The 26,856-nt window shown below is 39.7% G+C and overlaps 1 pseudogene; it reads left to right on the top strand.

Annotated features, from left to right (window-relative positions):
* The first annotated feature begins 1,770 nt into the window (after positions 1–1,770).
* Positions 1,771–26,856, top strand: part of LOC122121602 — a 37,502-nt pseudogene continuing 12,416 nt past the window's right edge.

The raw sequence follows: 26,856 nt of genomic DNA on the forward strand, positions 1-26,856 counted from the left end.
GGCATTTACCCAAATGCTTAAAAACAAGACCACACTAAAGCTACCAGCACAACTATGTTTATTGCAGCATTATTTACCATAGCTAATATATGGAACCAACCCAGATGCCCCTCAGTAGATGAATGGATTAAGAAAATGTGGTATACATACACAATGGAATTCTATGCCTCCATCAGAAAGAATGACATTTCTCCTTTTGTTAGGAAATGGAAAGACTTGGAAAAAATTATATTAAGTGAAGTAAGCCAAGCCCAAAGAAACATAGGTCCCATAGTTTCCCTTTTTTGCAATATCTAGTACATGTATGAGTCAAGCAGAAAAAGTCAGATTAGGTGAAGTTAGGAAAATGAACCCTAAGATATGTATTTAAATGTTTTGTTTTCTTTCATGCATTTGTTTCTAACGCATTTATAAGATTATTTCTTTGTTGCTTTGATGTCCCTCCCCCACAGTATAACCCCTGCTTTCACTGTATTTGATGTCGATATAATTTGTGGAGGGGAAGGGGAAAAATAAATTGTTTAAATAAGGACACAGGTGGACCTTTGCAGCAATGAGAAGTACAAGTTGTCATGTCGAAAACGAACTTCACAACTTTGGTGGGGGTGGGAGGGTGTTTGGGTGGGAGACGGGGGAAGCTGGGAAGGGATGTGAAGGGTAAACAAAGGAAGAGGCTACAATGCTTGATAGAAATGTACTCATTATCTTGCCCATGTAATTGTAACCCCTCTGTACTGTATGTTCACAATAAAAAAAGAACAAAATAAAATATTTTGTTAAAAAATACACGCACATATAACCCCAAAATAAAAATTATGAGTAAGAAGAAAAAGTTAATAGATAAAAAAATTTTAAGTTAAAAATTAATAAAAAAGGTTCAGAAAAAAATTATAAAAGGTACAAAAAAAGAGATCTTTGATTTTTTGGGGGGATGGGACGATCTTGAATCTCCCTTGTGTCCATATCCAGTCTCTTTTTGGATTATCTGGTCTGCTTTTGGTGTTTGATTTTCCTGCGGCTTGGTTGGTTTCTTTAGTCAATTTGTTTGAGTATGCAGAAAAATGCTCTGCTTTACCAAGGATTTTGTGATCCTCCTCCCAGGCTAGTTCAATTGGACAGAGATCTACTTTGGGTTTCACAAAAGAGGGAGATGGCTGTTTCCTCTAGTTTGGAGATGCTGTGATGAGGCTAGGTTCTGGGTAAAGTTGAGGTCTTTCAGCAAACAGCAGCTTTTCCCTGAGGAGTTAGCTTCTGAGAAACTCACAGAGCCCAGCCTGGAGCCATTCTCAGGGTTTATGTTTACTGAATTTCAATTGATTGTCAAGGCTACTCTAGGGAAGGGCAACCTCTAGCTTTGTTTACCCAGTGAAGAAAGCCCACTCCTGGGCCTGGCTGCCCAAGCTGGGTGACATTTCCCAGGGAGGAGCTGAGCCTGGCAGGTCAGGTTAGGAACCTGTGACCTGCTAAATGACTCTTGTTTTCTTCCAAGGCCTGAGTTGGAGCTAGCTGCACAGCCTGGCTTTGTCAGTATCCAAGATGGAGATCTCCCGTCATGGGGGGGGGAGGGTTGGCCTTCCCTCCTCTGCTCCCTGAGAAGGAGTGAGGATGTCAGGCTTCTACTCACGCCAGAGTCGTGGTTCCTGGCTCATCTCTGGTCTGTGAACTTCAGGATGAAGATGTGTGCTCCTTGTCAGTTCTTGCTGGTGTTGAGTAGAAACCGCTCACTTGCCGCGTCTGGCGCTTAAGTCCTGGACTCTCTTTGTTGCAGGAATGGCGGCTATGGCTGCTGCCACTGCCGCCACATCCGTGGCCACTGGCAAGTGCTCATATCTGTCTCCTTGCCTGGATTTTCCCTCTCAGGCCTAACTCTCTGTCCTGTGATGGCACACTTGGTGTGATTCTTTGGCTTAGGACTGTTTATTGGAACACTAAAATTGTTTTGTATGCGAGAGCTTGTTTAACCTCCAGCTTCTCCTCCGCCATCTTCCCAAAACTCATCAGAAAATAACATTTAAAGGCAAGCCCATGCAGGAAAGTACATGGGGCATTTTTTCTGTGTGTGCCAGTCATGGGGGTTGAATTTGTTCTACTTTATTCAAGGCTGGTGTTCTATTACTCTCAGCTAATTGGTGGGCTGACTACCAGCTAATTGGAGGTAAAGAGTCTCATGGAATTCTCTGTGCAGGCTGACTTCAAACTGATAATCAGATTTCAGCTTCCTGAGACATTCTGTGCTTTGCATGAGACACTTATCTCCAATGAACCACCAAAAAGAAGAAAAAAAATAACACCTGGTTTTGAGATGTGGCTAAAATGGCAGAAATGAGACAATGATTTCTGGGACAGCACCCACACCTTGAGATCAAGCTCCAGGACCAGCACACACAAGAATAAAATAAATAAATGAAAAGAAAAGTGGAAGAAGAAAAGGGAGAGCCGATTTCAGAGGTTAAAATGAGCAAAATTGATTTAGCTTACACTTGTTACTGTACTTACTCAAGGGTCTCACATCTGAGGATCAGTACTCAAGGCCAGCCAAAGCAGGGGAGTCCATGAACTCTACTCTAATTAGCCAACTACAGTTATTTTTTAAAAGCTCTGAATTGTGCTGTGGTTCACATATTAGAGGGCTAGTATTAAAAATGTACTGGGAGGGGGCTGGGAAGGTGACTCAGTGGGAGAATGCTTGCCTTGCATGCATGAGGCCCTGGGCTCAATTCCTCACCAACACATAAGCAGGAAAAATTAGAAGTGGCGCAGTAGCACAAGTGGTACGGCTCTAGCCTCAAGCTGAAAAGCTGAGGGACTGCGCCCAGGCCCAGAGTTCAGGCTCCATGACAGGCAAAAAAAAAAAAAAAAAAGAACTGAGACAATACCTAGGCTCTGATTTATAGCTCCAAGCCCAGCATACATATGGAAATAGAAAGTAGAAATTTAAAAATGTATAAGAAAATCCAATTAAAATTTTAGAATGAGTCATGAGTTTTTGGTTTTTGTGTGTAATCCTCTTTTTTTGGTCGGTTGTAAGGCTTGAACTCTGGACCTGAGGGCTGTCCCTCAGCTTTTCAGTTCAAGGCTAGTGCTCTACCACTTGAGCTACAGTGCCACTTCCTTTTGCTGTAATCCTGAATACTAAGATAGATTAAATCTGAGGGCTATGGTCTCTCATCTTCAAATCACCAGCAAAACAAATAAACAAGAAAATAGTAGTGAATCAGTGATTGAGTTGTAAAGCACCAGGCTTGAGTGAGAAAGCTATGAAACAGTGCCCTTGCTCAGAGATCCAGCCTTAGGATCACAAAAATGTAAATAAGAAGAGAACCTGGGGCTGGTGACTCATGCCTGTAAATCTCCAGGAGGCAGAAATATGGGTATGCAGTGTAAAGGCCAATTCTAGCAGGAAAGTCCAGAAGACAGTTGCTTGTGGGCCATCCTGGGCCTAGAAATGTAGTACTCCCAGATTTTTGGCAGTTAATTGGAGGTAAGGATCTGAGACTTTCCTACTCAGCCTGGCTTTGTACCATGATGGTCAAATTTCAGCCTCTTGAAACAGGACAGGCCTTGCATGAGTTTTGGCTCCAGCACTAGCACACTTACAAAAAATGAAATGAGTACATGCAAAGAAGACTAGAAGAGAAAGAAGAACCAATAACTGAGGCTGCAATGAGCTAATCAGCTCATCACTGGTGGCTCATAACTGTAATTGTTTACTCAAGAGGCTAAAATGTGTGGATAATATTTAAAGGCCAGAACGAGTAGGAAAGTCCATAAGACTTGTGCTTGTGTAAGTATGTCTGTGTGTGAGTCCTGTTGCTTGAACTTGCACTGTTTTGCTCAAAGCTCTACTAATCTCAGCATTTTAGTGGTTATAATTGGAGATATCATGTACTTTTCTGCCCAGGCTGGCACCAACTTTGATTCTCGGATTTCAGCCTCATAAATCTGGTTTGGCTCTGCATTATACTCATTCTAATTAAACACCAAAACAGAAAAAGAATCCTGGAGTTAAGCTGTGGTTCAATTGTCAGAACTGGGAAAATTTCTGGGACAGCACCCAGACCCTGAGTTCAAGCTGGAGGACAAACACAGAAGAAATAAAAAGAGGATAGAAATACAAAAGGAAGAGTCAGTGACAGAGGTTGAAATGAATCAAACATTGGTTTCTCACACATGTTGTACAAGGTACTCAGGAGAATTAAATCTAAGATTCACGGTTCATGGTCAGCCCAGGCAGGAGAGTCTATGAGACTCATATATCTAATTTGCCAACAAAAATAAGCTACAGTTTGTACTTTGGCTCATTCGGTTGAGTGCTAGTCTCAAATAGAAACTTTGGGACAAAACCTAGGCCCTGACTTGAAGTCCTAGACATACATTTCAAAACTAACAAACAAATATCCCCAAGACTTAAAAAAATCATGGGAAAAGAAAACTAAGGTTTAAGTTGGTTCATGTATGTATTCCTATCCATTCTATGTTCAAAGCTAGACTGGGCAGGAAAGTACATGAAACTGTTAACCCCAACTACCCAGCCAAAAGCTGGAAGTGCAGATATGACTGTAGATGTAAAGCACTGTATTTGGTGCAAAAGCTAATTAAAAAAAACTGCTGACCCAGAGTTCAATTCTTAGTGCTAAAAAATTGTAGGAGAAGTGAATAAAGGCCAATTGTAAATTTAAATATAAGCCTGGTGTTTGTTGATCATGGCTATAGTTGATCCCTGGCTACAAAAATCTTGGGATCAAGTTTCAAGGTCAACCCAAAAAACAAAGTCCAGGAGACTTTGTGTGTGTATGTGTGAATGTTTGTGTGTGTGTGTGTGTGTGTGTGTGTGTGTGTGTGTGTGTGTGTGTGTTTCTATGTGTGATGTGTGTGTCTCTGTATTATCCTTTGCCTAGTACCCTAGCATTCCCAGCTTTTGGGTGGTGAATTAGAGATAAGAATGTCATGGACTTTTCTGCCCAGGCTGGCTTTGAAACATGGTCCTCAGATTTCAGCTACCTTATTTAGCTGGAAGTTGAGCTGTGGATTAAGTGGCAAACTGGGCAACTATTTTCTGGAACTGCAGGCAGATCCTGAGTTCAAGCCCCAGGACATGCACAGAAGAAAGAAAGAAGAGTACAAGTAACCAAGGAAGAGCGAGTGACAAAGGCTTAAATCAAACAAGCATCAGTGGCTCATACATGTTTTACTAGCTATTCAAGAGCCTGAAATCTGAGGATGATGGTTCATGGCCAGCCTAGGCAGGAGAGTCCATGACTCTTGTCTCTAATTAATCAGCCCCCCTCAAAAAGTACCAAAAAGTTATGATGTTTCTCATGTAATAGAGGATATCCTTGAATAAAAACTTTTAGGACAGAATATGAGCCCCAATTTGTAGACCCAAGAACAGCACACACATGCAAAAAATAAAAAGTAAACAAAAGAAGGAAGTGTCAAGCACATATTAAAGTTTGAAAATGACACAAGGGTTGTGGGTCATGTGGATAATCCTAACTACCCAAGAGCCTAACATCTGAGGATTGTGGTATCAAGTCAGCCTGGGTAGGAACGTGCTTGAGATGCTTATCCCAGCTACCTAGCACAAAGCCCTGAGCTGGAGCTGAGGTGGTAAAGCTACAGCCTTCAGTTAAAAAGCTAAGAAACAGTCCCCAGAGCCAGAGGTCAAGCTGCAGGGCCACTAAAAATTACAAATAACAAACAATCAAAGGAGAGTGGAAGAAGAGAGACTGAAATCTGAGGATGCACAATTCAAAGTTAATGCATGGAAGAAAATCCATGAGACATTCTGATATGTGTGCATCTGTGTGCCATCTTGCAGCTTGTGTGTGCCTCCTTGTACTTGTGTTGGTTTGTTCAAGGACAGAGCTCTACCACTCCAAGATTTTCAGTGGTTAATTGGAGGTCATGGTCTCATGGACTTTCCTTCTCAGCCTGGCTTGATTCATGGTAGGCTTTCCTCAGACTCTTATCTCCAATTAATTGTCAAAAAGAAAAAAAAGCCTGGGAATTGAGTTATGGCTCAAGTGGCAGGATTGGGCAATCAGTTTCTGGGACAGCAACCAGGCCCTGAGTTCAAGCCCCAGGACAATAACAGAAAGATTAAAGAAAGAGGCTAGAAGTGCAGAAGGAAGATCCAATGACAGAGGTTTAAATGAATCAAGCATTGGTAGCTCACCGATGTTCTATCAGCTACTCAGGAAGATGAAATCTGAGGATCACCATTGAAGGCCAGCCCAGGTAGGAGAATCCATGAGACCCTTATGTCTCATTTGTCACCAAATTATGACACTAGCTGTGCTCTGGTTCATGTGGTATACAAAAACAAAGAAAAAAGAGCACAAATTATTAAAGATGAGAGAAAGAGAAAATTATCATTTCAAAATGAGCCATGGGTTGTTGGTTTGTGTATTCCTAGCTACTGAGGAAGTTGAAATATGAGGATAACAACTCAAAGCCAGCCTGGGTAGGAAAGTGATTGAAATTCTTATCTTCAACTACCCAGCAAAAGCTGGAAATGAAGGTGTGATAGTAGTTGTAAAGTACTGAAATATGGCAAAAATATGGAAAACGGATTCCTGGTCCATAATTCAGCCCAAAGTCGACCAAAAACAAAACTGAAAGAAGAGAAGAAATGACCATTTGAGATTTAAAAATAAGCTTAGCGCTGGTGGTTCATGCTTATAATTTTAGATTTCAGGAGGCTGAAGTTTGAAGATAGTATTGAAAGGCCAGTCCAAACAGGAAAGACCATGGGGCTTTTTTGCTTTGTGCCAACCTAGGGCTTGAATTTCTGTAGGAGCTCTACCACTCCCAGCATCTTGGTAGTTGATGAAAAGAATCTCATGAACTTTCCTGTTCAGGCTGGCTCCAAACTGTGATACTCAGATTTCAGCCTCCTGAGTCTTGCTGGACTTTACATGAGACTTATCTCCAAAAGGAAGAAAAATAAACCCTGGCGATTGAGCTGTGGCTCCAATGGCAGAAATGAGAAAATAATTTCTGAAACAGCACCCAGACCTTGATAGTAACTTCAGGGCCAACACACATACAAAGAATAAAATAAATGTGGAGAAGGGTGGGAGAAGAAAGAGCCAATTTCACAGTTTAAAATGAGCCAAGCATAGGTGGCAAACACCTGAGATGGTAGCTACTCAGGAGGCTCAAATCTGAGGCTCACAGTTGAAAGCCAGCCCAGATAGGAGAATTCATATACTCAACTCTATGTAGCTACTTAAAACCAAACAACATCAAAAAATAGCACAAGTTGTGTGGTGGCTCATGTCTTAATAAACCCCTCGGGGACAGCACCTGGGTTGATTTGTAGACCCAGGACCACATAGACAAGGAAATAAAAATACAAAAAAAGGTGTAAGAATGGCAGGAAATATGCCTTAGTGATAGAGTGCTTTTCTAGCATGTTTGAATTCCTGGGTCTGTTTCCTCAGTACCTCATGAATAGCAAAGGCTGGAAGTGGTACTGTGGCTCAAGTAATAGAGTCCTCACCTTCAGTAAAAGAAGCTCAGGAACAGTGCCCAAGCCCTGATTTCAAGCCTCAAGACTAGGGGAAAAAAGGTGTGAGAAAATCCAATTAAAGTTTCAAAATTATCCACGAATTTTTGGTTGGTGTGTTTAATCCTAGTGATTCAGAAGGCTAAAATCTAAAGGTTGTTGTTCATAGCCAACCTGGGCAGGGAAGTGCCTAAATCTCCAACTAATCAGCAACAAAATCCAAAAATGAGGATGTGCTTGTAGTTGGAAAGCACCAGCCCTGAGGAAAAACCTGAAACAGTGCCCTGGCTCAGAGATCCAGCCTCAGGATCACAATAAGAGAATTAAATGATTGAAGTAGAGAACCTTGGACTGTTGGCTCCTGTCTGTAATTCTAGAAAAGCAGGAGGCTGAAATATAAGATCCAGTGTAAAGGCAAACCCAGTCAAGAAATTCCAGGAAACCATGGGACCTATGTTTCTTTGGGCCTGGCTTACTTCACTGAATATAATTTTTTCCAAGTCTTTCCATTTCCTAACAAATGGGGCAATGTCATTCTTTCTGATGGAGGCATAGAATTCCATTGTGTACTGAGTCAAGCAGAAAAGGTCAGATAAGGTGATGTTAGGGAAATGAACCCTAAGATATGTATTCAAATGTTTTTTTTCTTTCATGCGATTGTTTCTATCACATTTATAAGATTATTTCTTTGTTGCTGTATATGTCCCTCCCCTACAGTTTAACCCCTGCTTACACTGTATTTGATGTCGGTATAATTTGTGGAGGGGAAGGGGAAAAACAAATCGTTTAAACAGGGATACACGTGGACCCATTACAACCATGAGATGTACAAGTCATTATGTCGAAAACGAACTTTACAACTTTGGTGCGGGGCGGGGGTGGGGGGGAGGTGGAGCGGGGACGTTTGGGTGGGGGGCAGGGGGATGATGGGAAGGAATGGGAAGAGGAAACAAAGGAGGAGGCTACAATTCTTGATAAGAAATATACTCATTATCTTGCCCATGTAATTGTAACCCCTATGTACAGTGTTTTCACAATTAAAAAAAGGGAAAAAAAAGAAATTCCAGGAGACTGTTTTGTGTGTGGTAGCCACACTGGAGATAGGATTTTTTTTTGATTGAATGGAAATAAGAGTTTCATGGACTTTCTTGCTCAGGCTGCTTTCAAACTATGATAGGCGGATTTCAAGCTCGTGTATCAGGCCAGGCCTTGCATGAGTTCAAGCTCCAGGACCAACAAACACAAAAATAAATAAATGAAGGGTAGAAGAAGAGAAGAAAGAGGCAATACCAGAGGTTTCAATGAACTAATCATTGGTGGCTCATATCTGTGATTCTAGCTACTCAGGTTGAAATTTGAGGATACTGTTTAAAGCTCAGCTCAGTTATATGAGCTCATAAGATCTCTCTCTCTCTCTGTATCTCTCTCTTTGTCTCTCTCTGCGTCTCTCTCTGTGTGCCAATCCTTGTGTTTGAACTTGCAATCTTTTCTTCAATGACCTACTTACTTTCTGATTTTTAGTGGTTAATTGGAGAAAAGAGTGTTAAGGACTTTCCTCAATTTTCAGCTTCCCGAATCTGGCCTACCTCTACATGAGTCTCTTGTCTCCAATTAATTTCCCCCCAAAAGCCAAATGTTATGGTTAGTCCCATATATGCACTGAGACAGCATCTGAGCTTCAATTTCTACTCCTAGCACAAGCAAAAATGAAGAAAATAAGAACGTGGAAGCAATCACATATTAAAGTTTTAAAATGACCCAAATGTTGCTGGTCATGTGTGTAATCCTTACTATACAAGAGGCTGACTTCTGAGGATTGCAATGTCAAATCAGCCTGGGCAGGAATGTGCTTGAGACTCATCTTCATCTACACAGCCCAAAACCTTGAGCTGTGGCTGAGGTTGTAAAAGCATCAGCCTTGAGTGTAAAAGGTAAGATATAGGCCCCAGAGTTAGAGGTCAAGCCACAAGACCAATAAAATTTTCAAAGAAGAGAAGATGAAGAGAGGCTGAAATCTGAGGATCATGGTTCTAAGCCAGCCCATGAGGCTTTCTCTGTGTGTGCAACAGTGTGCTGTCCTATGGCTTGAACTTGTGCTGTTTTGTTCAAGGATAGAGCTCCACCACTCCCAGCTTTTCATTGATTAATGGGAGCTAAGATTCTCCTTGACTTTCCTGCCTTGGTTGGCTTTGAACCATGATTCTCAGATTTCAAAAAACTGATCCATGCTGGGCTTTGCATAAGACTCTTATCTCCTATTAGTACCAAGAATTAAAAAAAACTGGAGTTGAGCTGTGAGTCAAGTGGCAAACGGGGCAATCACTTTCTAGGACAGCACTCAGGGCCGTATTTCAAGCACCAAGACAAAACAAGTATAGCCACAAGTTATATTTTGGCTCATGTGGTAAGCCACTAGTCTTGAAGAAAAAGCTCTGGTATTGTATCCAGGCCCTGATTTGTAGCCCCAGGACAAGCACATAAGCAACAATAACAAACAAGGAAAATTTTGAAAAGAAAAATTGGAAAAAGATAACATTAACGGTTTTAAATGTACAATCGGTGTGTGGTTCATGTGTATAATCAGAGCACTTCAGGAAGCTGAAATCTGAGGATCATGGTTTGAAACCAGACTATCCAGAAAAGTACAATAAAATCTTATGTTCAATTAGCCAGCAAAAAGCTAGGAGTGGAGTTATGGTTGAGTTGTAAAACATAATCCTTGAGTCTAAAACTAATAAACATAAGGGCACTGAGACTCTAGCCTGTAATCCTAGATATTGAGGGGTTTGAGTTATGAAAATCATGGTTCAAAACCAACCTGCGAAGGAAAGTTAATGAGAACTTATCTCCAAATAACCACCAGAAATCCTGAAGTGGCTCTGTGGCTGAAATGGTAGAGCATTCGCCTTAAGCTGAAGGGCTCAAAGACAGCACTCAGGCCGAGGGTTCAACTCCACCCTCCTTAAAAATAGGCAAGAAACAGCAATGAGGCCCAGGTATCAGGTCTACTGACCGCAATTAAAAAGCATTGAGGTTGAAGTCAAGAAAGAGCTGAGTAAAAATATTAAAATGTCAGAGGCTGGTTGTTTATGCCTGTAGATTCTAGCTACCCATGCCACAGTTAAAAGCCAGAACTAGCAAGGAAGTCCATGAGATTTGTGTATGTAATTACCAGTACTAGGGGTTGAACTTGCCCTGTTTTACTCAAGTCTAGAGTACTACAACCCCCAGCTTTTTGGAGATTAATTGGAGATAAGAAACTGAGACTTCATCTGGGAAGTTGGCTCAGTGGTGCTAGCCTTGCATGTATGAGGACCTGGGTTTGAGTCCTCAGAACCACATAAGCAGGAAAAGCTGAAAATGTTGCTGCAGCTCAGTTGATAGAGCACTAACCTTAAGCTAGAATGTTGATGGACAGCGCCAAAGCCTAGTTTTCAGGCCCATAACCAATGGCAAAATAATAATAAAAAAAAACATCAGACTTTGCTGCTCAGACTGGCTTCTAACCAAGATCCTCAGATTTCAGCCTCCTTAGTAGTGCTGGGGTTCGCATGAGACTTCAAAAAGAAAGAAGCTGGAAGTTGAGCTGTAGCTCAATTGGCAGAACTGAGCAAAATCTCTGAGACAGTGGCCAGTCCCTAGATGGAGAAAAAAAACATAAAAAATTTCAAAAATAAATAGTAAATTGTAATACAGAAAAAAACATGTTTAATATGATACAAAGGAAAACTGGTTTTTTTTTAAGTGCAGCAAACAAAAACGTACTACAAAGTTTCAAAATAACATACTGAGAGTAAGGGGAAAAGGAAAAATTTTTAAATTTATGTAAATATTAAATCCAAACTGACATGAACAAAACCTAATATGATCAGAACCTTATCTATCACTTGTAATTTCTTACAAACAATTGTCCCTCCAGTTTCAGCACTAGCATGGGGATTTAGGAAGGACCTCTCTATGCAGCCTTGACTGAATAGGGATCTTCCTGCTTTAACCTCTTGAGTTAGAAATACAGGCTTTGCCCTTATTTTAATACAAAAAATTACACTTTAAAACTCAACATCAATATTCAAATAATGGATTATGTGTAAAAGCATGAATAAACATTCACCAGAGAAGCTCTGAGCAATACAATCATAACAGTAGAAGATTATCTATCACTTAAGGTAGGTAACAGAAGGAAGATTTAACATTTTTTTGGAAGTGCAGGGATCTGAACACAGGGCCTCATGCTTGTTAGGTATAAAATTCAGTGACATTAATTATATCCACACTACTTTTTAACCATTACCTCTGCTTGTGAACTTTCTTTTCAATACTGATGGAATCCACACAATGACCTGCACCAGAAACTTTTGTTTTGTTTTTGATCAGTCATGGGGCTTGACCTCTGGGTTGGGCACTGTCTCTGTGCTCTTCAGCTCAAGGCGTGTTCTCTACCACTTGAGCTACAGCGCCACTTCCAGTTTTCTAGTGTTTTATTGGAGATAATATTTTCACATACTTTTCTGCCCTGGCTGGCTTTCAACTGTGATCCTCAGATCTCAGCCTCCTGGGTAGTTAGTATTACAGGCCATCCCCCAGCCACAGAAACTTTTAATCTTCCCTTTTTCCATTATGAAATTGCTTAGTCAATATATTTCACATAAATAGATTATTTTGTGTCCATCCATGACAGACATATATTAATTGCAGCCTTTTTTGGATGAGTCATAATTTATGCACACCTCACATTTTATAAACCTATTCATCTGGGCCCACATTCAGCAGCTTGTTCTGAGAAGAATGATAGCTATTTTGCTAGCCACCTCTATCCTCTGCCGTTTCCTACTCAAATTAGTCTTTGGTATCAGTATGAGTCTGCTCAGAGGGTAGAGCCATAAGGGCTGGCTTTGAACCATGATCCTCAGATCTCGGTCTCCTAAATAGCTAGGATTACAGGTGTGAGACACCTGCACCAGGCCATCATTTCTTCCTAGAACATTTCAGGCGGATGGAATAGCACTGTACCACATATATTCATTAGCAACTGCCCCAGGGTGAGCCAGATACTCAGACCAAATCCACTGAACTTGATACTGTCTTTGGTGTCCAAAAGGATATTGTTGGACTTAAGGTCTTCGTGTATGATTTTGTTTGGTGTAAGTAGTGAACAGCACTTACAACATGTGTAACAAGCCTCCTGGCTTCATCCTCATATAGGCCGCAGAATTTTCAGATCCACCCCAGGAGGTACCCCCTAGTGGCCAGTTCCATGATGAGATACACATACTCTTCCTTCTCCATTACCTGGTACAACCTGATGATGTGTTTGTGCCATACCTTCTTAAAAATGTCCACCTCATTCTTTATGCAATGATGAGGACTCTCACTTCCAGAGTATCTTAAATGCTATGTCCTTGTCTGTGAGGAGGGAATGGGCCAACTTCACTTTTCCATAGGTACCTATGTCAAAGATCTCTTTCTTCCGGTATTGTTTGATGATCTCCTCCTTCAAGGAGTTTGAGATTGATTCTTTCTGTACTTCCATCCTTCTGCTACAATGGCAGGTAGCAAGTCTACCTAAATAAATTAAATTAAATAAAGGAAAACCCAGAAAGAGTAAAAAGAAATACCAAAATCCAAATAACAGCCCGTCCCCACTACCAAAAATATCATTTAACTTTGATTCAGTCCAGCGAGTCATCAAGCAAGAGCTCCAAGCTCTGTTAACTGACATAGGTTGGAGCACAGTGGCTTCCTATATATCCTTCATGACCTCACACAATGGAGCAATCACAACCAGGCATAGTGATGTCATAGAAGAAATGGACCAATCAGAGTTGCGGCCAGTGACGTCAGAGAAATAGCGGAACAATCACAGCCTGCCAGCATTGACACTCTAGCTCTTAGACCTCAAAGACTGTTGCTAAGGAATCCATGTGGCTTGAGGTTGCTCTGGTCATTCTCGTGGCATTTCTGAAACCACTAGGACAGTGGTCAAAATACTCTTATTTTCTAGAAGACTACTGAATCTTATAAATTGCTTCTCTGGAGACACTAGCTAATAACCTCCATTCTTGATGGCCACCTTATCCAATGTCTTTTTCCAGCAATAGCACTGCACAAAGGCCTCCGTCCTTCTCAAGGAAAGGTGTGTCCTACAACTTCCTCCTGAGGGGACAAGTTCCAGGGTGGCTTTGAGCCACCACCCTCACAATTCACCTTCCTGAGTAGTTAGGATTATATACCTGAGCCATCGGTAGGTACTTAGCTCATCTCTTACATTTGGAGCAAGTATATTTGTTAGAAAGGTGGGTTTTAGATCTGTCCTTTCAACACTTTAAATTTATTGCCCTTGCTGTCTAATAGTGAATCTAGTTTCTGATGAGAAATTTGTCTTAATATCATTGAAGATTACTTGTGTGCGATGAGTTGTGTCTTTGTGCTTTGAGAGGTTTTCTGTTTTTGTTTAATTAGAATGTCTTAATGTGGATCTGCATAATTAAGTTAATTGAGATTTTTGAGCTAATAGATTACTGCATGGAAGGGTTCATGCTTTCAATCAAAACTGGAAGTTATTGGTTTTTATTCCTTCAAGTACTATATATTTCTATTTTTCCCTCTCTATACATATCTATATTATACATTATATATTCACATTGTATATGTGAATATACATATATATGCCTACATGTTTATATTATATATACATTTATATACATATATAGTTTCACATAGCTTCCACTTTTGTGATTGTTTATGGTAGGAAGATTAAATTGATCCTAGCTACTCCATCAGAGTTAGAGTTTGAAGTTTTCCTATTTATTTCTTGATAAAAATTATCCATTACTCATCAAGGATATTGATATAGGTATTAAGCACAGATAGCCTCTCTCTCTCTCTCTTTCTCTCATTTCCTACCTTGGTTAGGTCTCTGTGCATAGATCCATTGCTTGTCTGATTCTTCTAGTGTGCTGTGAAATTTTGCAGTGTCATATTCTGCTTCATAGGCCACCATGCAGGCCTGCACTTGGAAGAGGATTTTCTCAAAGGCAGCCTGCATGGGTGCACCTGCTTGCCTCTGTCTTGATGTCAGAGCCCCACAGCTACTTGGGGTGGCCTTAGCAGATGCCCCTTTGCCTGGACTGCTGACTGGTGACTGTGCCAGCACAAGCACAGCCTCTTTTTATTACACATCAGAGGTCTGCAGTGTAACCTGGGGGTGTTCCCTTGTTGGTGGCTATGCTTGGAGCAAGGGTGGGGGCTGCAGAAGCCTCACTGTGGCCTGACTTCTGGGGTACAACAAATGCCAAGGGTTTCTCTGGGCTCTTTACAGAATACATGGGCAGGTTCAGGAGCAGAAGCTGAGCTCAGGGGGCCCCTAAACACAGGGTGAGCTTTAGAGCTGGGCATCACAGATTGATCTTTTTGAAGAGCTGCGGACAGCATCTGGAAGCTGTTGGACCTTTAGGAGGTCTGATAACATCATGCAATTAGGTGTGGACCTCTGAGTTTCATCCATTGTTTGCAATAGGGCTGAGCCCTCCCTCCTGTATTGTCCTGGTGCCCTCTGAGTGTGTGCTGGTTTCTAGCAGTGAGAAAAGTTTAATGTGTCTTTTATTCTCTGAGTCTCACTAGGAAGTTCTATTGTTGTCAGGGATGATTCTGTCATTGGGAGGTCTGTGTGTTCTCTGATTAAGGGAATCTACAGACCTCAGGAGCACATCTTGGCTTTCTCTCTGAAAGGCCTAAGTGTTTAAGGCTTCAGATGCTTTATAGGTTTCCAGACATATCCAGGGCTTTTTCTCTTTGATCTTTCAATGACAGCTTTAATTTCCTCCCTTACTCATGGTCTATTGACCGCTTTGACTGTGGCATAAATGAGGGAACACAGGCAGAGCTGTTCTGTTGCTAAGAAAGCAGACAGGGCTGCCTTGTTGCTGAGAAAAAGCAGGCTGGCCTATCTTGTTACATAGTTTCATTTTATTCCCTGATGTTGGTAAATAAAACCTCCAGGTTGGACTTCAGGAGCTGCCTATGATCATTTTTCCATTCCTTTTCCCTGCTCTTAGCATACTGCCTTTCTATTTAAATTCATTTTTATTTTTAATTTTTGTCAGAAACAAAGAGGCAATTAAAAATCTGTATGTAATGTTAATTTTTATTCTTGAATTACTAAAATACATGAAGAACATGTCAAAACAGCATAAAATGGCAGGTGGCGTGAGCTTGATCACTGTCCCTCTACTCTGTCTCTCTTGCTCTACCCTGGGGTGACCACTGAGACTAGTTAGTTATGCATCCCTGCATCTAAACCACATGTGCACAAAGAACAGGCTATTAGAAAGAGACTTTCCCACAGCTATGCAAGTCCCTCAAACTGCTGTCTTAGTAGGAGGCCAAATTTCCATTCACAGTATGGAGCTTCAAACGTCTACACTCAGGTTCACAGACCTGAGCCAAGTCTGTGCTGGAACCAGGACTGAACATGGTAACTTATTGTTCACTAAGGGAGAAGTCTGCAATAGCTAGAAATCTGCCCTTTGCTTTTCCCACTAAGTCACAGTATCAGGTATGAGGATCAAGGAGTTACACAGGCCTTTTAGAGGTTACTAGACTTTGGGTTTTAACATTTGTAATTCCAAGTTTCTCTTCAGATCAAATATTGGGCCTGCACAACAGCAGCCCACGAGGAAGTGATGTCCAGAACTTGTGTAAGTGTCTCAGACTCTTTGAATTTGTTTTTACTGAATTGTCTCTTTTTTTTTTTTTGTTTTTTACAATCCACACCAATGGCCAAATAGGGTGTAGAAAAACAAGGCCACTTCCACCAAACCAGATTGTTGGTGTTCAAGACCTAACTTGAGTCCACTCCATTTGATGCAATACTGTTCAAAGGAACATTCATTCAGTGAGGAGTAAAACATTGTACATCTGTCAGAGATAGATGTTAACAGATATCCTTGACTTTTAACGTTATAGGTGGTATTTGAGCCAGATGCTGGTGGCATATACCTGTCATCCTGGCTACTCAGCATTCTAGTTTGAAGCCACCCAGGTCCAGAATGTCTGTGAGACTTTTATCTCCAATTAACCACCAATAAGCCCGAAGTAGAGTTGTGGTTCAAGTGGTAGAGCAATAGTCTTTGACACAAAAGTGCAGGAACAGCACCCAGGCCTTCAGTTCAAGTGCCAGGGCTAGCAAACACATACCAAAAATGTGGTATTTGCAACCAAAGAATAAATTTTAATTTGATCTCTTTTTAGCCAATTTAATGTCCGAGCTCTTGATCTGAAAGCCTCTTGGCCACTCTACTCCTGGAGAATAACAATTATTCAAGTGGAAAATAAGGATCTAGAATGATTCTCCATTAGAGATGCTGATGTTTGAAAGACTATGCGAAAAAAAATTCTTCAGTCTCTAAAAGAATATAGCATTCACAGTGGAACCTCTGAATTTGTTAATTGATGGTCAGTATATAGGCTTGAACTCAGAACCTCAAGGCTAGCACTCTACAACTTGAGACACATCTCCACCTCTAGTCTTTTTGGAAGTCAATTGGAGTAAGAGTCCTATGGATTTTCCTCAGATCTCAGCCTCCTGAGTAGCTAGGATTACAGGCTTGAGCCTGTGATGGCTAATTGAAATTTAATGGTACCTACTACTAGAGATGGTAGTTAAGACATTTACAACCACCACAAAAGTCCAAGTTAATTTCAGCTTTGGTTTCTCCAAAACACTTAAGAGAAAGATCAGTAGAGATTTATAATTAAACATTAATAGTACAATTCAAATACTCTTGGCGTATTTTTTTAAATTGTGAGAATACCACACAAAGGAGTTACAAATACATGGGCAAGATCTTGGTTTATTTTGAGTCCTGCTAAATCCCAGATTTGCAGGGACAAATCCCAAAATACAAGTGTTAGGATGTCAGAGACAGGAGAGTTCCCTGAAATTGCATTAAAATTAATATTAGCATTAATATCATTTGTTTAACTAACAATCTAACAAGTACACTTAATATAATTTTTTTCAAGCCTGTTCATTTCCTAACAAATGGAGCAATGTCATTATTTTTGATGGAGGCATAGAATTCCATTGGGTATATATACCACATTTTTTGATCCATTCATCTACTGAGAGGCATCATATAAGTAAGATATGGTTCCATATCTTACTTATGGTAAATAATGCTGCAATAATAAACATAGTCGTGCTGCCAGCTTTAGTGTGGTCTTGTTTGTGATCATTTGGGTAAATGCCCAAAAGTGGGATTGCAGGGAAATAGGGGAGCTCTATGTGGAATATTTTGAGGAACCTCCATATTGCTTTCCAAAGTGGCTGAACAAGTTTACACTCCCACCAACAATGTAGTAATGTTCACTTCTCTCTGCATCCCCACAAGCATCTTTTGTTATTAGAGTTCTTGATTATTGCCATTCTAACTGTGGTGAGGTTGTATCTCTATGGTTTGATTTGCATTTCTTTTATGGCTAGAGAGGTTGAGCATTTCTTCATGTGTCTCTTGGCAATCCTTCTTTCCTCTTCAGAGAAGTTTCTCTGTAAGTATTTAACCCACTTATTTATTGGACAGTTGTTTCTTTGGAGACTTGTTATGGGGGGATTTAATTTTTTGAGTTCCACGTTTATTTTAGATATGAGATCCTTGTCGGTTGTATGGCTAGTGAAGAACTTATCCCAATCTCTGGACTTTCTATTGATCTTGCTAGCTATGTGCATGGCCATGCAGTAGCTCTGCAATTTTTGTTCAATCCCATTTATTCAACCTTTCTTTGATTGTTGTGTTTCTGGGTCTCTATTAAGAAAATTTCGGCCTTCTCCAAGGAGACCTAGGGTTTCTCCTATTCTATCCTGTAATGTTTTCATATTGTCTGCTTTGACTCTGAGGTCTTTGATCCATTTGGAGTTGATTCTGGTGCAGAATGATATATAAGAATCTAGCTTTCATTTTCTACAAGTAGTTAACCAATTTTGCCAGCACCATTTGCTGAAGAGGCTGTCTTTATTCCATTCTATTTTTGAGCTTTTTTATCGAAGGTTAGTTGGCTATAGGTCTGTGTGTTTATTTCTGGGTTTTCATTTCTGTTCCATTGGTCCTGAGGTCTGTTCTTATGCAGGTACAATGTCGTTTTGATTACTATGGCTTTGTAGTAGAGTTTAAAATTTGGTATTGATATTCCGCTAGCCCTGTTCTTTCTGTTGAGGATTGTTTTTTGCTATTCGGGGTCTTTTACTGTACCATATATATTTTTGGATTGCCTCTTCTAATTCCTTGAAGAATGAGGTTGGAATATTGATTGGTATTGCATTGAATTTGGAGATAGCCTTCGGAAGTATTGCCATTTTCACGATGTTGATCTTTCAAATCCAGGAGCATGGGAGTTTTTGCCACTTTCTAAGTTCTGTTTTGATTTCCTTTTTCATGTTTTCAAAGTTTTCTTCATAGATGTCCTTCACTTCTTTGGTTAAGTTAATTCCTGGATATTTTATTTTTTGTGGGGCTATTACAAATGGAGTTGCTTTCCTAATTTCAGCCACACTTTTTTCATTGTTGGCATACAGAAAAGCCATTGATTTTTGAGCGTTAATTTTATACCCTGCTACTTTTCCAAAGTTTTGAATCAGCTTGAGAAATTTGGGAGTGGGGTCTGTGGGATTCTTTAAACACAAGATCATGTCATCTGCAAAGAGGGAGAGTTTTACTTCTTCTTTCCCTATTTGGATACCCTTTATGTTTGCATCCAGTCTTATTTGTAGCTAGGCATTCTAATTCTAGATTGAAGAGAATTGGAGAGAGTGTACGTCCTTGTCTCGTTCCTGAGTTAAAAGGAAATAGCTTAAGTTTTTCATCATTAACTGTAATGCTGGCTGTAGCTTTTTCATATACAGCCTTTATTGTATTGAGGAATGTTCCATGGATTCCTAATTTTTCCAGAACCTTCATCATAAAGGGGTTTTGGATCTTGTCTAATGCTTTTTCTGCATCTATTGATATAACCACGTGGTTCTTATCCCTACTCCTGTTGATGTGATGAATTATACCAATTGATTTGCGTAATTGAACCAGCTTTGCATCCCTGAAATGAAGCCTATTTGATCTTGGTATATGATTTTTTGGATGAATTGTTGAAGTCGATTGGCCAAAATTTTGTTGAGAAGTTTCTCATGAATGTTCATCCAAGAAATGGGTCTATTGTTCTCTTTCTTTGATAAGACCCTGCCTGGTTTTGTGATGAGGTTTATGATGGCTTCATAGAATGAGTTCCATAGTGAAGTTTCTCTTTCAATTTCATTGAAGAGTTGGAGGGGTATTAATGTGAGCTCTGCTTTGAAGACCTTGTTGAATTCCGCTGTGAAACCATCTGGACCTGGGCTTTTCTTAGATGAGAGATCTCTTATTACTGTTTATATTTCAGTGCTTGATTTGGGCCTGTTAATGTGATTTAACTCATCTTGGTTTAATTTTGGCATGTCAGTATTTGCTAGGAAAAGGTCCATTTCTGCCAAGTTCTCAATCTTATTAGCAAAAATTTTGAGAAGTATTTCCTTATAATATTGTGAATCTTGGTTGTTTCTCTGGTGATGTTTCCATTCTCATCTCTGAGTTCATTTATTTGGGCATGTTCTTTTGTTTTTCTCATAAGACTGGCTAAGGGCCTGTCAATTTTGTTATTTTTTTCGAATAACTTACTCTTTGTTTTGTTGATTCTTTATATGGCTTTTTTGACTTCTAATTCATTTAATTCTGATTTAATTTTAATTATTTCTTTCTGTCCATTGGGTTGGGGTTTATCCTGCTGCTCTTTTTCAAGGAGGCTCAGATGTCTCATTAAATTGTTGGTCTCAGATCTCTCCAATATGTTGGTGTAGGAACTCAGAGCTATAAAAATGCCTCTCAGTACTACCTTTGCTGTGTCCCAGAGGAGTTGGTAATTTGTGTGCTTATTTTTGTTGAATATCATGAACATTTGAATTTCATTTCTCATATCTTCCATTATGCACTCCTGATTCAGCAGTGTGTTGTTCAGCCTCCATGTGTTACAGGACTTTGTTTAGCGGCTTTTGGTGTGGAGTCCTACTTTTAATCCCTTGTGGTCTCAGAGAATGCAAGGTATAAGTTCAATGTTTCTGATTTTTGACAAGTTTGCTTTGTGGCCTGAAATGTGGTCTATTGGAAAATGTTCCATATGCTGCTGAAAAAAACGTGTTTTCTGATATTGCTGGGTGAAATCTTCGGTAGATATCTGGTAAATCGAGTTGATCTATGCAGTTGTTTAGATATGCAGGTTCTTTGTTGAGTTTTTGCCAAGTTGATCTCTCTAGTGGGGATAGTGGTGTGTTAAAGTCCCAAACAATTAATGTCTTTGGTTGTACGTGGGATTTGAGGGAAAGTTGGGTTTCTTGGATAAATTTGGGTGCTCCATTTGGTGAATAGATATTTATAATTGTAATATCCTCCTGAAGGAGTGATACATTAATTAGTATGTAGCAACCTTCTTTAACTCTTCTCACTAATTTTAAATTGAATTCTATTTTATCTGATATTAGGATTGCAACTCCTGCCTGTTTATGGGGGCCGTTTACTTGGTAGATTTTTTCCAGCCTTTAACATTGAAAATGTGTTTGTTTTTATGGGCAAGATGTGACTCTTGAAGTCAGCAGATAGAAGGTTCTTGCTTTTTAATCCAACTAGACAGTCTATGTCTCTTAATTGGAGAGTTAAGTCCATTAATGTTGAGAGATAGAACTGAGAAGTATTTGGGAGTTTCTGCCATTTTATCCACCTTCTTGGGGGCTGTGGCAACTGGGTTCTTTCTATGGTTCTTGGATTCTCATTTGGCTGCGGTTTCTTGGCCTTTTTGTGGTCTTGTTGGTTTTCTATATATAGGACATCTTTAAGAATCTTTTGTAGGGCTGGTTTGGTGGAGATATATTGTTTCATTTTTTCTTTGCTATGGAAGGTTGTTTTTGACCTTCGTTTATGAAGGAGAGTTTAGCTGAGTACAGTTTTCTTGGTTGATTGTTGTTTGTCTTTACTGCATGGCCTACATCATTCCAGGCTCTTCTTGCTTTGATTGTCACTGCTGAGAATTCTGAGGTGGTTCTAACTGTTTTCCCTTTATAGGTGATTGATCTTTTCTCCTTGACAGTTTTAAGGTTCTTTTCCTTGGTCTGAATTGATCCTGTGAAGATTATAATGTGATGCTATTTTGTCCTGTTCTGGTCCGGTCTATTTAGAGTTCTAAAAGCTTCTTGTATCTGAATAGGCCTATCTTTTTGCATGTTTGGGAAGTTCTCTGCTAGGATCCTGTTAAACAAATTTCCTAGACCATTAACTTCTGTTTCTAGGTGCTCCTCTACACCCATTATCCTCAGATTAGGCCTTCTGATGGTGTCTTCCAAATGTTAAATAGATCTATCATATTTCTTGGACTTTTCTTGGATGGTTGTATGTTCTTTCTCCATAATATCTAGGCTGTCTCAATGCCTAAGACTTCGTAAGAACATAGTAGATATTATTGAATACTAGATACACAGTTCTGGCACTCTCTACTAATACGCATTTATTGGCATACTACCACCTGCCTATCCATGTATGGCTATTTTGGCCACCTCTAGGCTTGATCTCAGAGCCTGCCAAGAATTTCATCCTCGAGTAAGAAGCCAAGTGTGACACCTGTTTTCCTTTTCTGAGAGAGTGCTGGGTGTGAGACATGATGGAGAACAAGTCTACAAATCTAGATGCAATTTGATAGTATGTAAACAATGTCATATATGTTTTGGTGTCCTCACAGTCGGTAAAATAAACGGTAAATAAATGAATAAAACAACAAATACAATGAATAAACACACCAAACATGATATAGACTGAACATGTATATGGAAGCCCAATCCTATCTTTAATATATATATAAGGAATATGACTGGGGCATGAATTCAGGCTTAGGGAACAAGCCTGAATTTCTGGTCTTCAAACATAATGAGGTTCCCCTTCCCCCACAGTGCAACATAGTTACCCAGTCCCTAAGTTCAAATCCCAGGCCTTGCAGATAAAAAAATCACACATTCCAAGACAAGGAGTTTCATTAGCATTTTAAATATTTTTTAAAGTTCACTTTGACTTTATTTGAAATATTTTGAAATATTTTTTTATTTTATTTTTATTTTATTTTGACCATCTGCCATGAAGAGTGAGAATAAAAATGAGGATATCATTTCTCCCTAGAAGTTTGGGACAGTTGATGTTATTTCTTATTTTTTCTATTTTTTTTATTTGTCTGTCGTGGGGCTTGAACTCTGGGCTTGGGTGCTATCCCTGTGCTCAACGCAAACGCTTAAGCACTTGAGCCACAGCACCACTTCCAGTTTTCTAGAGGTTTATTGGAGATAAGAGTCTCACAGGCTTTCCTCCCTGGCTGGCCATGAGTAGCCTTCCTCAAATCTCAGCCTCCTGAGTAGCTAGGATTATAGGCATGAGCCACCCGTGCCATGCAGTTGATGTTATTTCTATTTAGAGTTATTTTTATAATTATAAAATGTCTGCAATTGTGTCTTGTGAGTTTTCCTCAGTGCCTACCATGAAATATACTAAGGGAGTCCTCATACCACCAAAGGTTGAGTTTCTGAATAAACACTCACTTCTGTGAAGACAGTAGGTACTTGTAAGCATTTTGGGAATAAACTAGATTCTAAAATGAAAAACAAAAACATCGGTACTAAGATGTAGCTCAGTTGTGGAATAGTTGCCTAAAGAGCCTAAGACCCTGGAAGAAAAGTTTCCTAAGGCTCAGAATGTTAGAATTTTGTATGAACAAACTTCTTTCCTTTTTTTTTTTGTCGGTGGTGGGGCTTGAACTCTGGAATTGGGCATTATCCCTGCGCTCTTCAGCTGTTTGAGAGCACTCTACAGCTTGAACCACATCACCACTTCCGGTTTTCTACGGGTTTTTTACTGGTTCCGGTTTTCTCCCGGGGCTTGCCTTGAATGCCATCCTCAGCTCTCAGCCTCCTGAGTAACTAGGATTGTAGGTGTGAGCCACTGACGCCTGGTACATGAATAAACATTTTAAGATTGATTCTAAAGAAAGAAACCTCGAACGTACTTTTTGTACAAATAATTTATAATGCCATGATTAAGGCACTAATTCAGAAGTATTTTTTCATTGGCTGGTTTCTTAGTTTATATATATATATATATATATATATATATACACACATTATTAATTTATATATACACATATTATTAAAAACATAGCTTTGAAGTGTACCTAAGAACATATGGGCTCATGTAAAATTGTACAAATGCACAAGCTTGATCTTTTTTTCAGTTTGTTGTTACCATAAATTAGATGGGATTTGTGTACTGTTGTTTTGTTGTTTGTTTTTGGAGGATTTCTCTCCCCTTTATCCCCCTACCCCCCTCTCCACGCACTTGAACTCAGCTTGCTCTTTCTTGGCTTGTTTGTTCGTAGCTAATTTTCTACCACTTCAGCCATACCTGTAGATTGGCTTTTTGCCAGTTAATTGGAGATGATATCTCTCAGGCTTTGCTGCCTGGACTGGCTTTGAAACTTCATCTTCCAGTTCTCACCTCCTGAGTAGCTAGGATTACAGATGTAAGCCACTGGGGTGCCTAGGGATGAATTAATTTGGTTGATGTAGTCTTTCTGTTTTTCTAAGCATGGGATGATCTACTATAGAATTTCAATGCATGTCCTGGGTCTGAAGTAAAATATATAATACATATGCAAATCTGGATATATCTCATAAGATGTAATCAATTTAATACATGTTATAAATGTAATAATAGTCAATAAAATAATGAATGAATAATACAAAAAATAAAATAAATACACACAAAGCAAATTGCAATAAACATAAGTATGTAGATATTAATCATTATTTCAAATGTGGATGAATATTACATTAACAGGGCTGGGGATTGAATTCAGGCCTAGGGAACAGGCCTGAATTGCTTGTCTTCAAAGAGGGTGAGTTTCCCCATCCCCCCAGTAAATTAGAGTTACCCAGACTCTGAGTTCCATTGCCAGGCCTGGTAGAAAAAAACGGGCATGAATTCCAAGCCAGGGAGCTTCATTATTATTGTATGTATGTATATATGTATGTATGTATGTATGGGACTTGAACTCTGGCCTTGGGAGCTGTCCTTGTGCTCTTCAGCTCAAGGCTAGTGCTATAATGCTTGAGCCCCAGCACCACTTCTGGTTTTCTAGTGGTTTATTGGAGATAAGTGTCTCACAGACATTCCTGCCCTGGCTGGCTCTGAACCATGATGTTCAGATCTCAGGGTCCTGAGTAGCTAAGATTACAGGCGTGAACCATAGCAGACCCCAGGCTATTTTTAATATTTTTATTTATTTATTTATTTATTTTATTATTATTATTATTATTTCCCCAGCACTGTGCTTGAACTCATATCGTGGCAACTCTGCCTCAGCTAACATCAACCTAGGCTTGGATGGTGCAGCCTCTGGACCCACAGCCCATCCTGGGATACTAGGCCTCGGGGGCTGACAGGAAAACAAAATGAAAACAAGAACAAAAAAAAAAGCCAGGAACCACCTACAGATGGCAGTTTCTTGGTTTTCTTTGCTTGCATGGTGACCATCCCGGGTCCAAATAACACTGCTGCAACCTGTTGATCACTTGGCATTGCTGAAGGCTGACATGCTGTCAGAGAAGCCATAGGCCAACCTGGACACCTAGGCCCTGAGTTTGAATCCCAGTCATGCTACATACAAAGGGTTGGAGAGCCTAAGAAACTATTGTTTGTCCATAGGAACGCCAGAGAAATATGATCAATGTCATGGTTGGATGAGTAGTTCATCAATCAGTCTAGTATAAATTTAGACCCAATAATCACAGAACACAGATTGATTTTAATTCATAGTCTATTATGCATTAAAAGAATACTATTCATTATATGGAGTCCTCACTAAAGACCAGAGAACCTGTACGAATGTAGTGTATGTCATTTAATTCCACATAGACATCACTGGCAGTATCAAAATATCTAAATATATGTTTATCTTTATACCAGATAAATATATAAATATCTGTTATATATACCAGATAGAAAGGTACTGCTATTTTGGCCAAACCTGTGGCTCCATCCTAGGTCCTGGGATCCACTTGGCAGCTGAATGGGCTAGAGGCTGACACTCACCCATTCATGAATTGGGACTTCTAGGCTCTCAGTTCAGGTACCAGCATTGCCAAATATTTCATCTTGGAGTAAGATTCCAAGTGAGACACCTGTTTTCCATTTCTGTGCACGTGCTGGGTGTCAGGTATGATGTACATAATATGTATGCAAAGCTACATGCTACAGAATAGATTGGAATAAATGTAATAAATGATATAGGTGCACTCACAGTCCATAAAATAAATGTTAATTCAATCAATCAATAATAATATAAAATGAATCACTCCAACAAACATGATACAGACTTAATATATAGATGTAAATATAAATCACATATTTAAAATGTCTATAAATGTTACATTTTTCAGGCTGGTGCTTGAATTCAGTCCTAGGGAAGAGTTGAGAAATTCATGCATGATTCACATAGGAAATGATAGGCAAGACCTCTGGCACAACAATTAATTTTAATTAAGACTTCACAAAATGTGACAATAATAATTACATTCAGGAAATTGAGTTATTTTGAAAGATCCAAGAATTGGTAGTCACATGGTAGATAGGATTCCAACACAGCTTGACACATCTTCTCTATACAAATAGGTATTTATTAGCATACTAGCTTCAGCTTATGAATGGTTGAATATGGTGCACAAATCCCAGCCCGCAGCTCAATCTCAGGTCCTTGGTAGGGCCTAGAACCATAGTAGCTCAAAAGCTGTTGTGCTCATATGGACCCATTAGAAAGTTGCGCCTGCTAGGCCCAGAGTTCAACTCCCAGCAATGCCAAAAGGTTCATCCTGATGTGAGAAACTAATCCTTACAGCTGTTTTCCTGTCTTGTGAAAGTCCTGGGCCTCATCGAGGATGGAGAATGCTATATAGGCAACTCTATAGACATGGGAATAGGTTGTCATCCACGGCAACACAGATATACCTGTCACCATACTCAATAAAATACACAATACATCCATGAATAAGACTCAAAATTAAATAATAACTACATTGAAAGCAAGATGCTTACCACACCTGTATGTAACTAGAGATCCTATGTTTAAAAAAGGTAAGCTTGTTATTTTGTCCACTGCTGGAACTTCAAATCAGGCCCTGGACCAGGCCTGACATTCTAGTCTTCAGGGATGATAAGCTTTCCCTTCCCCCACAGTGCAACAGG

This window comes from Dipodomys spectabilis, unplaced genomic scaffold (genome assembly GCF_019054845.1).
Source record: "Dipodomys spectabilis isolate Male_0828 unplaced genomic scaffold, ASM1905484v1 ptg000191l, whole genome shotgun sequence".
NCBI lineage: Eukaryota > Metazoa > Chordata > Mammalia > Rodentia > Heteromyidae > Dipodomys > Dipodomys spectabilis.